Here is a 15,058-nt window from a genome sequence, read left to right on the forward strand (position 1 = left end):
TGCAGATGTCTCAACTTGAATTTCCCTTCTGGTACTTTACTTTGACATGGTTTCCATACGCAAATGGATCCACCTGAAGGGACTGGAGGGCCTGCTTTGCTTCATGACTGTGGGCAGAAGAGGATTCCGTTCGCACACTTAAGGCCTGCTTTTAAAGTCAGTTACACTCCAGAGGTTCGATGACCTTCACATTTTCCAGGCTACAGTCAAATGCTAAAAAGAAATTAAATGAAGGCTTTTTTTCCTTTAATGGAAAAGTTGGTCATTAATTGGAGTGGAGAATCCCAGCTGAATTCCCATTTAGAAGAGGAAAATCCTATGGCTGTTCTGAGGGTGTGTGTGTGTGTGTGTGTCTGTGTGTGTGTGTGTGTGTGTGTGTGTGTGTGTGTGTGTGTGTGTGTGTGTGTGTGTGTGTGTGTGTGTGTGTGTGTGTGTGTGTGTGTGTGTACCTGAGGACTAGGAATAAAGAAGCAGGATGTGCATTGGTGAGCTGCGCCAGCTCACCTTGATGTTGGTTATTGCTTGACATTCCAGGCTCTGGGGGGAGAGATATTTTTGGAAAATCTTAGGATGTCAGAGCTAGAAGGGATCTTGGAGATCATCTAGTCTAACCTCCTCATTTTACAGATGGAGAAAACCAAGCAGTACAATTCCATACAACCTGACCATGTGATCTTCCTGACACTTAGCTCAGGGTTATCACTCCTGTTTCTGTAACTCTCTCAACTACTTTGTCCTTTTCCTCCTACTCCCTAACTTTTATATTTACATACTAAATAGTAACTATTTCTCTTTTACCCAGGAACCCTGAGGGTCTTCCCTTCCCAGTCTGATTTTTTTTTTTTTATTAAAGGGGCCATCCTTTAAGTAACTACTTAAAGAAACCTATTCATTGAACGGGTGTATCTCACTCAAAGTGAGAATGAGAATGCCATGAGACCTTAGCCTGAAAGGTCCAGGGTCTCTCATTATATCCTGGGCCATCTCCAGTCTTCCTGATGAATATCAGGCCATTAGACCCAGATGACTCAGGAGGAGAAAGTGAGGTTAGTGACCTTGCACCACCCTCCCTCACTCATATCCAAGTCAACTGCAAGTCAGGTCATCATCTTGATGTCATGGTCCTCTTTGAGAATGAAGGAGAAACACAACAGCAACTTTTATATAGAGCTTGCTATGTGCCAGGCACTGTGCTAAGTGCTTTACAATTATTATTTCATTTGATCCTCACAACAACCCTGGAAAGGAGATGCTACTATTATGCCCATTTTATAGATGAGGAAACTGAGGTTGTGACTTGTCCAAGATCACATAGCCAGTAAGTGTCTGAGGCTGAATTTGAATTCAAGTTTTCCAGACTCCAGGTCCAGCACTCTATTCATTGTACCACCCAGGGCAAGCACCCTTCTGCCCCTTCCAACTCTTGCTCTGGGAATAGTAATCAAACCAATACTAACATTGCTTCGGGAAAGGGTAAGCCCTATAAGGAAAGGTGGCTCTGTGTGACCACTATCAGAGCAACTTCATCTATCCTTGACTACCACCCCTTATTTATGTTGTCTACTCCTATGAGAATATGTGCCCTTTGAAGGCAAAGACTTTCTGTTATTTGTACTTGTATCATGGTAAACGACTAATCCTTTTTCATTCAATTTTCATTTCAATTCAGTTCTTTCAATGCCTATTTTTAAGTGCTCACTTTGTGCCAGATGTTGAGCCAGGTACTGACAATGAAAAGGCAAAGATGATGAGCTCCCACCCTTAAGAAGTTTACCTTCTTCTTGGGGCAACTGAGATGTTCATGGATAAGTAAATATATACGTACATATATTTGTAAACATATACATATCTAGATATGGCTCTTTTCAGGACCCTACTGGCTTCAGTGATTATCAATAGTAACTGTTGCTCTTTCCCTCCCAGCTTGATTTACTTATTTTTTCTTTTGCTCATTAAATGGGCCATTCCCTGATTACCTCTTAAAGAAACCTATTCACTGAATGGGCATTACCTCATTCTGAGTGAGTACTTGCATAGGACACAGTTTCCCACTGCATCCTGATGCATATCTGGTCACTGGATCCAGATGGCTCAGGAGGGAAAAGTGAGGCTGGTGACCTTGCATAGCCCTCCCTCACTCAAAACAAAGTCAAATGCAAGTCATGTCATCATTTCTCTGATGTCATGGTCTTCTTCGAAAACAAAGGATGAACACAGATCTTGATATGGATAAGCAAATATATAATTAAAATAGACATACATATAAAGATATGGATAAGTAAATATATAAATATATGTATATATTTATAAACATATACATACAAACATACACACATATGCATACATACATTTATGAATACAGAAACATCTTATTTTTTATTTGTATATATTTTATGTATATACATGTATGTACATGTATATATGTAGCATATATGTACACAAAAATACAGAATATTATTCTTTTGTATTTTCTTTGTGTATATTTTGCACATATACTCACACACATATATGCAGACATAATTTTATATGCCTATATTACATATAATACAAAATAATTTGTGGCATGATTAGATCATGAATAACTAGATGTTAGAGAGCAGGTAAGGCCTTATGTAAAAGGTGGTGCTTTTGGTGGGGATTGCAAAAGCCAGACATCAGGAGGGAAAATATTCCAGACATGGGAAACAGTCTAAGCAGAGATCCCAAGGTACAAGATGGATTGCTGTGTGAAAGTATTACACAAGTCTAGGCAACCAGTTAGTAGATTTGGCTGGAAATTAGAATATGTGAGGGGAGCAACATAAAATCAGTTTAGAAAATAAAGTGGGAGCCAGGTTGTAAGGTACTTTAACTACTAAACAAAGGACTTTGTATTTTATCCTAAAGGCTAGAGAGAGCAACTAAAGAAGGAAGTGACATAGCCAGACGCATACTTTAGGGATGTCATTCAGGCAGCAGTGTGGAAGATGAACTGGAAGGACAGTCGTGGCTATAGAGGTCAATCAGGAAGCCACTGTGACAATCTGGGAAAGAGGTGCTGAGGCCCTGGAACGGTGATGGTGTGAATGAAAGAGAGAGGTTGGATGTGAGATAAAAAAGACTCACCTCTGTCTCTCAAATAGGCCTTGTATTCTCTTGCTTACACACTCGTCTTTGCTCTGGAAAGCTGGAAAATCCTCCCTCCCCATCTTCATTTGATGATTTTTTTTAACCCATCCTTTTTGAAGTCCAGTTCTGGATGCCATGGTCAGTTACGACCTTCTCCCTTGGACCTCACATAGCCTTTGGTTTGTACTTCCCCCAAATGTACTGATTATTGTTGATTTCTTTTCTCAGTTGGTTTCTTATTCTTCCGTGAAACAATAAATTCCATGAGGGCACACACAGACTGTGTTTTCACTAAAGAGTACTTAGTAATTTGGACTGTATTTGAAGGAGGTTTGTTTGTTGAATGAATGATTAAGACTCAAAAAAAGGAAATGACTTGTCTAAGGTCACATAGCTCATCAGGAGCAGAGACAGGCCTAGAACCCAGCCATCCTGTCATCCAGGCCAGGGATTTTTCCACCTGATTTTATGCAAAGAAGGAAATGGCAAACCATTCTTATAGAATATGGAGTTTTAGTTGAGACCTGAAGGAAGCCAGGTTTCATAAACAATTTTATGTTTATGCAGATTTTATAATTAAACAGAGCTTACCTAAAGGGGAGGAGAGCAGGATGTAGTCTGAAGGATGGGCAATTTAGTATTGAGACCAAGGTATAGGATAACTAATAGACAAGCCTTGTGAAATTTGGAAATGCTCGTCCCCAGATTGGCTTTGGCCAGTCCAAGCTATCATAGGAGTTGCCAGTTGGTCTCTTTGCCTCAAGTCTATCCTCACTCCACTCAGCTGTCAAACCGATTTTCCTAAAGCACAGGTCTGACAATCAGCTCTAGAGATTCCTTGTTACCACCAGGATCAAATACAGAATTATCTATTTGACTTTTAGAATCCTTCCTAATCAAGCCCTTCCTAACTTTCTGGTTTTCTTAAACCTTATAGCTCAGGGATGTCCATCAACTGGGGAATGGTTGGACAAATTGTGGCATATGTTTGTCATGGAATACTACTGTTCTATAAGAAATGAGGAGCTCTATGATCTTAGGAGAACATGGAAAGACTTAGATGAAATAATGAGGAGTGAAATGAGCAGGACGAAGGTTGTATGCAGTAACAGCAACCTTGTTGTAAGAGTGACTTTGAGTGAATGAGTCATTCTGACTACTATAAATTCCTAAATTAACTATAAAGGACATATGAAGGTAGACGTTATCTGTTTCCAGAGGAAGAACTGATAAATAGAAGTATGTGGAGAGGAATTTTACATACATATGTATACACATGTATGTATATATGTTCTTAGTTTTTTATATGTGCATATGTGTGTGCATGTATATGTGTATGTATGTGTATATATGTATACATATATATATATATATACACACACACACACTTACACATCTATTTGTATCTAATGGTAGCCATCTCTAGGAAGTGGGGGAAGGAAAGAAAATACATATGTATATATCTATATGTTCTTGTACATGTTCTTATATATATACATATATGTATGTGTATTCTTAGTTTTATGTATATATGTGTGTATGTATGTATATAGATACACACTTATTTGTGTCTGATGGTACCTATCTCTAGGAAGGGGGAAAGGGAAGAAAAAAGGGGAAAAAAAGGAAATTTACATGATAACTTTATTATATATTTGAAAGCAATAGGAAGTTGTACATAATCAATTTGCAATTTCATGTGATATCATCTTTTTATTATGCTGTGTTATTGCTTATTTTATTTCATAAATTAAAAAAAGTGAAAGAAACCTACAAATAAATAAATAAATACCTTATAACTCTGCCCCCACCCTTTTGCATTCTGTAACTCCGTCCTTGTTCTTCCTGGTGTTTTCACTGGCTGTCCCCCATGCCTGGATCTTCTTCCCTTCTTCTCTACACCCCCTATTTTGCCTGGCTTCCTTCAGGTCTCAACTAAAGCCCTATATTCTGTGAGAATCCTTTCCCAGTTCTTTTGAATCTTAGAGGATTCTCTTTGAGATTATCTCTTATCAATCCTATATAAACCTTGTTTGTACAGAATTGCTTGCATGTTGTCTGGTGAACTGTTTGTGAGCTGGTACGGTAGGGTTTTTTGCTCTTCTTTGTATCCCTAGCACTTAGTACAGTGTTTGGCACATAGGAGGTGCTTAGTAAATATTTGCTGACTTAATATGACTCTTAAACATTCATTATAAGGATTATGATTTTCATTAAGGTAGGAAGTATTGTTATTGAGTTATGTTTGATTCTTCATGACCCCATTTTGGGATTTTCTTCACAGAGATACCAGAATGGTTTGCCATTTCCTTCTCCAGCTTATTTTACAGATGAGAAAACTGAGGCAAAGAAGGTGAAGTGACTTACCATGGGTCAGACAGCTAAATGTCTGAGGCTGAATTTGAACTCAAGTCTCTCCTGACTCCAGCCCTGGCACTCTATCCACTGTGTCCAACAGAGGAAGTGTCTACAAAGAAAAAACCCACAGATCCGAAGAACATTAAAGCATAATCACTTGATGAAATCACAGAAAGCAAAGTTGTGACTTAGATGCAATGACTATTAATATGTCAACGAAAAAATATATGAATACCTGGTTTTTCCTTTACAAAGTGTGAAATTTTCCTTGATTGAATTAGGGGAGGAGTCTAGCCATTTGGCGAAATTGGCTATGCTGTCAGGTGATGGCCATTAGGATGTTGGACATCAGGTGATGACCCTTAAAAGATAGCTCAGTTGGAGCTCCAGAGCTTAATTTAAGCATAAGTATGTGAAAGGGGCAGGGGAAGGAAAAAGAGAATCTCCCCTCCTCAATTCAACCTTGTTCTTAGTTTTATGTTCAGGATTCTCCCCCACCCCCAGTCTTCTGTTCTTTAGGGGAAGAAAACAAGCCTACTCTACACCAGGCACTGTGCTAAGCTCTGGAGATACAAGGAAAGGCAAAAGATAGTTCCTGCCCTGCAGGAGCTCACAATCTAATGTGGGAAGACAATGCATCAGAAATAGCTGAAGGGGGAAGGGGAGGGAGGGTATCTGGCATGGGACCAAGACGAAGCCCAAAGGATTGAGGTCTCCTGGGAAAGGATCAGGTGGTTGCCCTGGGATCCACCTAAGCTGGAGGATATGGGTAGAATTTTCTGGTGTCCACCCTCCAACCACATTAAGACAGATATTATCTCATTTGATCTTCACAATTCCCTGTGAGGTAGGTGCTCTTCTCCATTTTACAGCTGGAGAAATCAAGGCAGACAGCAATTAAGGGATGTGCTGAAGATCCTGCAGTTGTGTGTTGTATGTATGTAGATATACGTATGTATAAGTGTCTGAAGATGGAGTTGGATTCAGGTTTTCCTTATTCTAAGCTCAGTGCACCATCCACTGAGCCAACTAGCTGCCTGGGTGAATACTAGGCTAAATATTCCTGATTCCTCTAACTGATCCTCACATGGCTTCATGTAGAATCCCTTTGCCATCCTTCTGGATTCTCTCTAGTTTAAAAATATTCAAATGGATTCGTGATTTCATTGATTCAGGTGTTTCCTCCAATAATACAGGTCAAAAGCTATCCACATCTTTCCATCCTATGTGAGTCTTGTATATGTCCTTCCATTAATTTGCCTCATGAGGTTAGCCCAACATACTAGGGCCTTCTTTACTTCTCCTGACTTCTTCCACAAGGTAACAGTGAAGTACTCTGTCTGGGACCAGCCCAACTTCTCTTTCTATCATAAAGCTCCTTGAAGATGTCTTTTACTCCTGTTTCTTGAGTATGTCTTGTGGCCTTGTAGACACTTACCACAGGACTCTCCATTGCCCTTGGTGGGATATGCATTTCTAACTCTTTGTATATAGTTCCTCTCCCTCTGTATTCATGTCCATGTAGCAACATTGGTAGAATGCTAGTGTTTGTTTGTTTTTAAATCAACCTTTACTTCCTTGGATAGTTTAGGGTCAGTAAGGGGCTTTGCAGTGTCCATAACCCTTTCTAGCTTGTTCTGTTCAATACTGGATCCAACTCATTGCCCATCTCAACTACCTGTATGAGATATGTATACCAGTGAATAAATTGTGTAGGTTGTCCATTCAAATATATGTTGAAATCAAGGCAACAATTCCTCTATCCATTTAGTCTTCCCTAGGTGGATGGCGGACCACGTTCATTTGCATGATTACAGATCATTTCCAGGAGGCTTTGCAAACTCTCAGGGGCTCACTGCAATCTACACAACATTTTTCACAAAAGGGAGCATCCAACTGGCCTCATCATCTACAGAGAATCTCTCTTTCCCCAATGTTCTATGATGGTGTTCCTTTATCATAGTGGGGAACACCTTCGGTGAGCATACTTTTGTTTCGTATCCCAAATGGGAGCTCAGTACTGTAGATGTGGTCTGACTACTAGGGAACTGTCTCCTCTCCTTTTCTGGACATCATGGCCTTGGCAGTAACCACCTGAAGTCACCACCATGCCATGATGAGCCATATAGTGGGGACTTGAATGGACAGAATTCCTGATAGTAGCATTTTTGTGATCATATACTTTCTTCAAAAAGCCAAATTCTGAGCAGAATGCCTTGAAAGATTTGGTTATAGGAGGATAAGGTTGGAGCAGCTAGGTGGTGCAGTGAATAGAAAGTGTCCCTGGAGTCAGGAAGACCTGAGTTCAAATTTGGTCTCAGACACTTACTAGCTGTGTAACCCTGGGCAAATCACTTAACTCTGTTTGTCTTAGTTTCTTCATTTGTAAAATGAGCTGGAGAAGGAAATGGCAAATCACTCCAGTATCTTTGCCTCCCCAGGGACCAACTAGACTTCTTTTTACAAATGTGGAAACTGAGGCCCAGAGAAGTTAAGCGATTAGCTGGGTTCTCACTAATCAGAGTTTAATTATACAGGATGTCCCAGAAGTCTTTTTCATTTGGATCTGACCTGATTTAATTAGTGTGGGGGAATTTGAAATTAGGAAATTCTCTTTATCAATGCTCTATAATTTAGAGTCTGGGGCACTGAGAGGTTAGCAGTCAGTTACTCAGTCAACAAACACTTATTAAATGCTTAGTAGAGACCAGGTTTTGTGCTGGGTTTACAAAGAAAGATGAAAAACTAGTCCATGACCTCAAAGAGCTCTTAACCTAATGGAGGAGACAACTTTCAAACAATTATTGCACAGGAGATACATACAATGTAAACGGGAGACAATCATGGAGGGAAGACACTAGCATTATGGGAACTGGCAAAGGTCTCTCAGAGAAAGTAAATGTGTATTAAATCTTGAAGAAATCAAGGATAGGTGGGAGAGCATTCCAAAGTCATAGAGTCAGGAGACAGAAATATTGTGTGCAAGAAGCAGAAAACTTGAGTGACTCGTCTAGGGTCACACAGCCAGCATCTGTCAGAGGAGAGATTTGAATCCAGGTCTTGATTCTAAGGACAACTAGGTGGTGTAGTGGATGGAGTGCTGGGCCTGAAGTCATCAAGACCTGAGTTCAAATCCAGCCTTAGACATTGGCTATATGACCCTGCACAAATCACTTCACCCTGTTTACCTCAGTTTCCTCATCGGTGAAAATGAGCTAGAGAAGGAAACGGTAAACCACTCCAGTATCTTAGCCAAGAAAACTCCAAGTAGGGTCATGAAGAGTCAGATATGATTGAAAAACAACTTAATTCAAGTCATACACTCCACTGATGCTATATTATTCTGTTTAATCTGATCTTGATGTTAATGTACAAGACCCTCTTTATAACCCTTTTTCTGGGCTTACAGGTATGAATTCTCTTCCCACTGAACTCTGCTTTGAACCTGTAACCGGAGATTGCCAAGACTCGATTCTTTTGAGCTATCTGGCCAGAACCTGAATGCTTTGCCCTTTCGTCTTGTTACCCATGACTAGGCTGAACAATTTGATCCATCTGAATTCCCCTAACTTGAGGGTGAGGTAGTTTAATTTAGTGGTTTGGAATTCCAGGTAAGTAACAAGATTTTGGTTTCATTGCTCAACTCTCACAAAGTATATATATTTCCCAATTATTTTTTCCATCTTCCCCTCCTCCACATATCCTGGGCATGTTTCCTTGTGTGTCAAGGTTTTCTTCTAAAACCTTTAACACTTTCAGCTCACCTTCCATCTTTCAATGCTGGTCTCCTTTCTTTTTGTGGTGTGTTTCATTGATACCTGGCTGAGCTCAGAAGCTATTTGAGGCAGAGACTTTCTGCACATGCTGCTTTAGAGAGCTTTGTGTGTAGTTTCATCATCCAATTTGCAATAAGTGATTATACCAGATAATAGTCATAATAATGGAGAAACCTCATTTTTATTACTCTGCGTATGATGAGTTTGGTGACTCAGGTGACTTGGTCCCAGGCTTTTCAGGGAGGTACTGTTTTTCTTTATCCAGGCAGATGGAGAGTTGGAAGGTAGCAAGCCGGAGTCATATTAGAAGGTCAAATGCAAGCCAAAACATGATAGATCAAGCTCCTGGAACTGAACATACACACTTCAGTTGGTAACCTGACTCCATGGGGTCATTGGGACTGCCAGAAGTGTTTGCCGGCACCATCTCCCATTAATGACGACAGAACTGAGCTGGGGCCTCATCCATCAGGGAGCAGTGCCAGGCCTGATTCTCCCTAGCAGTTTTTGCTTGTTCATGTCAATTACTTCTTGTGCAATGCCACTTAGTCAGCCATGACACGCTTCACATGTTCAAGACAGAACAATGTTATGTCACATGAGGAACAATGGACAGAAGATTCACTGAGTGGAGACCAGGTATCTGATCTTCCTAGGTAAGGACTGACAGTTTTGTCTCCATATAGGACTATATCCATGTGAGGCTTTGAGTCTTCCTTAGGACACCTGTAATTTATGTTATGGTGGCCATTGTGTTTATTATTCTTCAAGTTCTGATTTCTTTACCCTGCATCAGTTCATATAAGTCTTTCTATATCTCTCTGAACTTCTCACATTCATTATCTATGATTGTTCAGTTGTTTCAGTTGTGTCTGACTCTTCATGACCCCATTTGATGCTTTCTTGTCAAAGACACTGGAGTGGTTTGCCATTTCCTTCTCCAGCTCATTTTATGGAGGAAAACAGGGTTAAGAGACTTGGCCAGGGTCACGCAGTTAGTAAGTGTCTGAGGCTAGATTTGAACTCATGTAGATGAGCCTTCCTGACTTCAGGTCCATCACTGTATCCACTGTACCACCTAGCTGCCCCTTTGTTTATCATAGCACAACAATAATAATCACTAAAATTTATATAGCACTTTAAGGTTTATAATTAATTTTACATGTTATACAATAATATTCCATTGTATTCATAGATCACAGTTTGTTTGGCTCCCCCAGATTGACAGACATCCTCTCGTTTTCAGTTTGTTATTGCCACAAAAGCGACAATAATTTCTTGGAAACTGGAAGTGGAATAATAATTTCTTTCCTAGCCTACTTCCAAAATGTTTTTTCAGAATTGTTGGGCTAACATATAGCTTTTAATATATCTGTGTACCCGTCTTGCCATTGTTACACAAGTACTGACTGTTTCTGTCTTTTTCAGTTTGCTAAGTATGCTAAGTGTGAAGTCATAGGATCATAGATTAAAAGATTGATCGAACTCCCAAGGTTATGGGTTATTTTATAGATGAAAAAACTGAGGTCCAAAGAGGTTAAATGACTTGCCTAGGGTCACAAAGGCATTATATGACAAAACCTGGATTTGAACCTAGGTCCTTGTATTCCAAATCCATCACTCTTTACACTGTACACTCCCATTCCTTTGCCTCTCCTTGGCATAAATGTGAACAAAACAAGGCTATTTCGGTAGAACACACACACACACACATCCTTGCATACATACAGATATTTGTATATCTACTTGTTCCCTAGGAACCATCTTAGCTAAATTTTCAGAGGTCAGGTTGGTCATTAAGTGATGAATGTTTATAGCCAAAGCCAACTCACAGTGTACCACTAACTTAAGGTGTAGAGGAGGTAGGTGGGTGGGCAGGCAGGGAATATGTGCACCAGAAAAAGATCAGGAATATTTGAAGTGCTGAGCATTATGTATTATACACACATATACATACATATGTAAGGCATGTATGCACATGTGTGTATGTGAAAATTTTTTTCCTTCTCATTGTGACTTTCTCTCTTCCTTGGCTAGTTCCCTTCTCCCATTGGTGAGTTCTTCCTGGGACCTCAGATAGGCCAACCTTCATTCCCCTCTCTCATCTGTTTATGACTTCCCAGACTTTGCTACCATGTTTCATCTTCAGTCTCACCCTGGATCGCTCATATTTCCCTCCACTCTTCTCATTCTTGAATATGTCTCTGCCATGCCAGCCCTCTTCTCCCGTTAGCAAGTTCCTGCTAGAGCTCCCATTTGGAAGGGGCTTCATTCTCCTCTCAGCCCTGCTTTTAACTTTGTGGACTTGATGTTGTCCCTCACCTGCCATATCACCCTGGAATTTCCCTTAGCTCTTTGAGCCTCCTCATCTGCAGCCTCCACATGACCCTGTAACTTTTTCAACCTGGAGCATCCTTCTGCCATGTCAGCCCTCTTCTCCCACTGGACAGTTCCTCCCAGGGCCTGCATCTTGGGTAGAGGTCCAGACCAATCACCTTCCGTTCCCCTCCTGGCTTTACTTCTGATTCTACAAACATTGATATGAAGCTCCTGTATGGATATCTTCTCCCATAACCCTCTCACATACATTTTATCTTCCTTTTTGTATTGTCTTCTCCTGTCAGAATGTAGGTTACTTGAGGGACAATCTTTATTTTTGTCTATATTTGTATTCTATTGCTTAGCAAAGGGCCTGGTACATATTAAACACTTATTAAATGCACATTGCCTTACCTTGCCTTTTAGAGATCAAAAGAGGAAAATAGTTACCAGATTTCCCTTTCAGATATGTTAGAACTTAAGGAAAGTACAGCCATTGCACAGGATTGGAGTATTGCAAGTTTAGAGCCAGAAGGGACTTGAGAGGTCACCTAGTTCAGCACTTTCATTTTTCAGATGGGAAATTAAGGCCCAAAGAGTCTTAGGTCACACAGGTCAACCAGGATTCCAACCCAGGGCCCTGACTCCAAATGCAATGCAATTTCCACTGTAGAGTGCTGTTTTCCTAGATACACAATAATATCTTAATTCCTATTAATATTCACTAGGGTGAACTACTATATATGAAGGAAGACCCAAGTTTCTGCATATACTTCTGTAGAAGTATAGTACTTTTTTTCCTTTGCATTTTCATCACCAGTATGATAGTTAACACCAAATTCAAGCTTCCTACTTCCCTGGCTAGAGAATTTCTTTCCCTAGATTTTGGTTTTGAAGAGAAAGATTGACTTGACTCTTCAAATCATGAGATCTGTGTGGTGGACCTTTAATGAGCCAGTGGAGAAGATGAATTTCATTTGGAACACATTGAGTTTCAGAGGGCAATGAGAGATATAAGTTGAGATGGTCATCGGCAGTTGAAGTTGGGTGGAGGTTACAAGGCTAAGGTTTGATCACCAATGTTTTCTTTGACTCAAGTTTGGCAAGCATTTCAGAGATTCCTTGGAGCCTTTCTATTGCTAATTCCCATGAATGTCATTCCTAAACATTCATTTTCTTCACAAGGGTCAACAAGCACATATCAATTGTCTGCTACAATATGTGTCAGAATAGTTATCATGGGAGACAATACACCTAGCGCTCTGTAAGCATAACTTGCCTGGCTTTTCCCATCTCTGAGATTAGTTTGATTATTTTGATACTTTTATATATGTAGTGAGAGGGAACATCATATAATAACACTGGCTCACATTCATACAGGGCTTTAGGCTTGTGAGGCACTTTATGTATAATATCTCATTTGATCCTCACAGCAACTCAGATAGGTGGGTACTCTACAAGTGTTATTTATCAGCAGCAGCAGCATCAGCACTCTCATTTTACAGTTGAGGAAGCAGACAGGTTAAAGTGACTAACACAGGGTCACACAGTGCCTGAGGCAATTTTCAAATCCATGTCTTTCTGACTCCAAATCCAGTACTCTACCCATTAAACCACAAAACCAAAAATACCTCAGTTTATATAGTAGGCCATCATCAGAGACAAGAAGACCTAGATTCAAATCCTATCTCTAACACATGTATCTCCTCTGTTCTACTTTGTACCTTGACAGTTTTGGGACTATTCCCTATTTGATACCGTGACTGGGTGAGTAGCTCCACTACAAATCACCATGGCTGATTTGGGGTAGGAAGGAGAAGAAAATCCCCTCCCTCATCCTTATTGCCTTCTGATAGAGGCACAAAGGGAAAGAAAAAGAACATTTCCCTCTTAAGAGCCAGATGCTCCCTCCATAGGTAGCTTTCCTTTCTTCTATCAAGATTTGCGATTCTTGGAGCTTTTTTGTTGGACTCCATAGCCAGCCAACCTGCTTTTTAAAGGATCCCAGTGATATGGCCAATCTTTCATCAGCCAATGACAAGCCAACCTCTAGTTCTATCAAGAAGACTTCTTCATACCTCATAAAGGGCTACAAGGTAAAAACTCTTCTTACATTTTATTTAAGATATCAATGCTCCCTTTACTCTGTTACCTGTGTCTTATTTTGGATTACATCAACTGGACTTGGAGAATTCAATTGAGCAAGGATGTCATAATAAATTCTCCTCAATAAATTCACCTTCCCTATAGTTAAATAGTTGTTGACTCCCTGCAAATCAACTGGTGGTGATTTTGATCTCTTTTCCATAGTCCCAATTTTAAAAAACTCTCTGGTGACTTGGGGAGTATTAGGCATTGTCCTTTTAAGCAGCTCCTTCAGTGCTTTGTACTAAAGGGTCTCAGCAAAATCTCTTTAGTATAGCTGTTTAAAAATGTGAAACTTAACATGAGGCATAGTTATGGGACTAGGAATTACAGTTGCCTCCATATATATGATTATACAAATCAGTAACAACATCAACAACAAAATCTTATAGGTTACCACTTGTCTTGGTCCTTGTAAAAGCCTGTCCCAATCAAAGTCAAGTCAACAAGCATTTATTAAGCACTTACTATGTACCAGGCACTGTGCATATAAAGAAAGGCAAAAGATACTCTCTTCTCTCAAGGAACTCATAGATTAAAGGGGGTGGGGCAATGAAACAATATACAACAAAAACCCTACATACAATCAGGATATATACAGAATAAATTGGAGGAAAGACAATAAATTAATATAGAATAAATCTAAGAGGGAAGACACTAGCATGGTGTGTGTGTGTGTGTGTGTGTGTGTGTGTGTGTATGAGGGGAAAGGCTTTTTGAAAAAAGTGCAATTTTAGTTTTGCCCAAAGACATTAAAGAAAAGGAAAGGGAAAAGACAATTGAACTCCTCTACCCCAAAGGAAAGTCCAGTCCCAACAGGACTCACAAGGATTGGGCATCTGGGGAATTGCCATCTCACGTTCATCTGAAGAACCAAACTGCCCTGGGTTAAAATTCCTTTGGGTTCCCTGCAAAGCACTTTACAAGATTATCTCATCTGATCCTCACAACAATCCCAGGAGGTAGGTACTATTGCTATTCCCTTTTTACAGTTTAATAGAATGGAAACAACAGTACATATGGAGTCAAAGGGCCTGGATTCAAAATCTAGCTCTGTCACTATCTGTGTAACTTTGGGTGTCACCATCTTTTATGGGCCTCAGTTTCCTCCTCTGTAAAATGGCTAGGTTAACTAGCTAGTCCCCCAGGTCATTTCCATCCCTAGATCCTATGATCCCATTATTGTGTAGAGTGCCTGTAAGGTCACAGATCACCAATACATAGCATCTTCAGAAAATTCAAACAAGGAAAAGAAAATGTTCAGTGACAAAGGCAGAAGCATATTCCCATACAAAATCCCAAAGTTCGATGTTGGTGTCACTGGTATTAGGGTGAGGATGTCTGTGTATTTG

General features: G+C 40.0%; 1 long non-coding RNA gene across 2 annotated transcripts in view; it reads left to right on the forward strand.

Annotated features, from left to right (window-relative positions):
* LOC140520340 (uncharacterized) overlaps positions 1–15,058 on the forward strand; it is a 47,030-nt gene that overhangs the window by 23,935 nt on the left and 8,037 nt on the right. For both annotated transcript variants that reach the window (XR_011972460.1, XR_011972461.1), the window contains exons 4-5: positions 8,876–13,657; positions 14,507–14,668. This is a non-coding gene — a long non-coding RNA (uncharacterized lncRNA). The remainder of the gene's footprint in view (positions 1–8,875; positions 13,658–14,506; positions 14,669–15,058) is intronic.

Source organism: Notamacropus eugenii, chromosome 1 (genome assembly GCF_028372415.1).
Source record: "Notamacropus eugenii isolate mMacEug1 chromosome 1, mMacEug1.pri_v2, whole genome shotgun sequence".
In the NCBI taxonomy this organism is placed as follows: Eukaryota; Metazoa; Chordata; class Mammalia; order Diprotodontia; family Macropodidae; genus Notamacropus; species Notamacropus eugenii.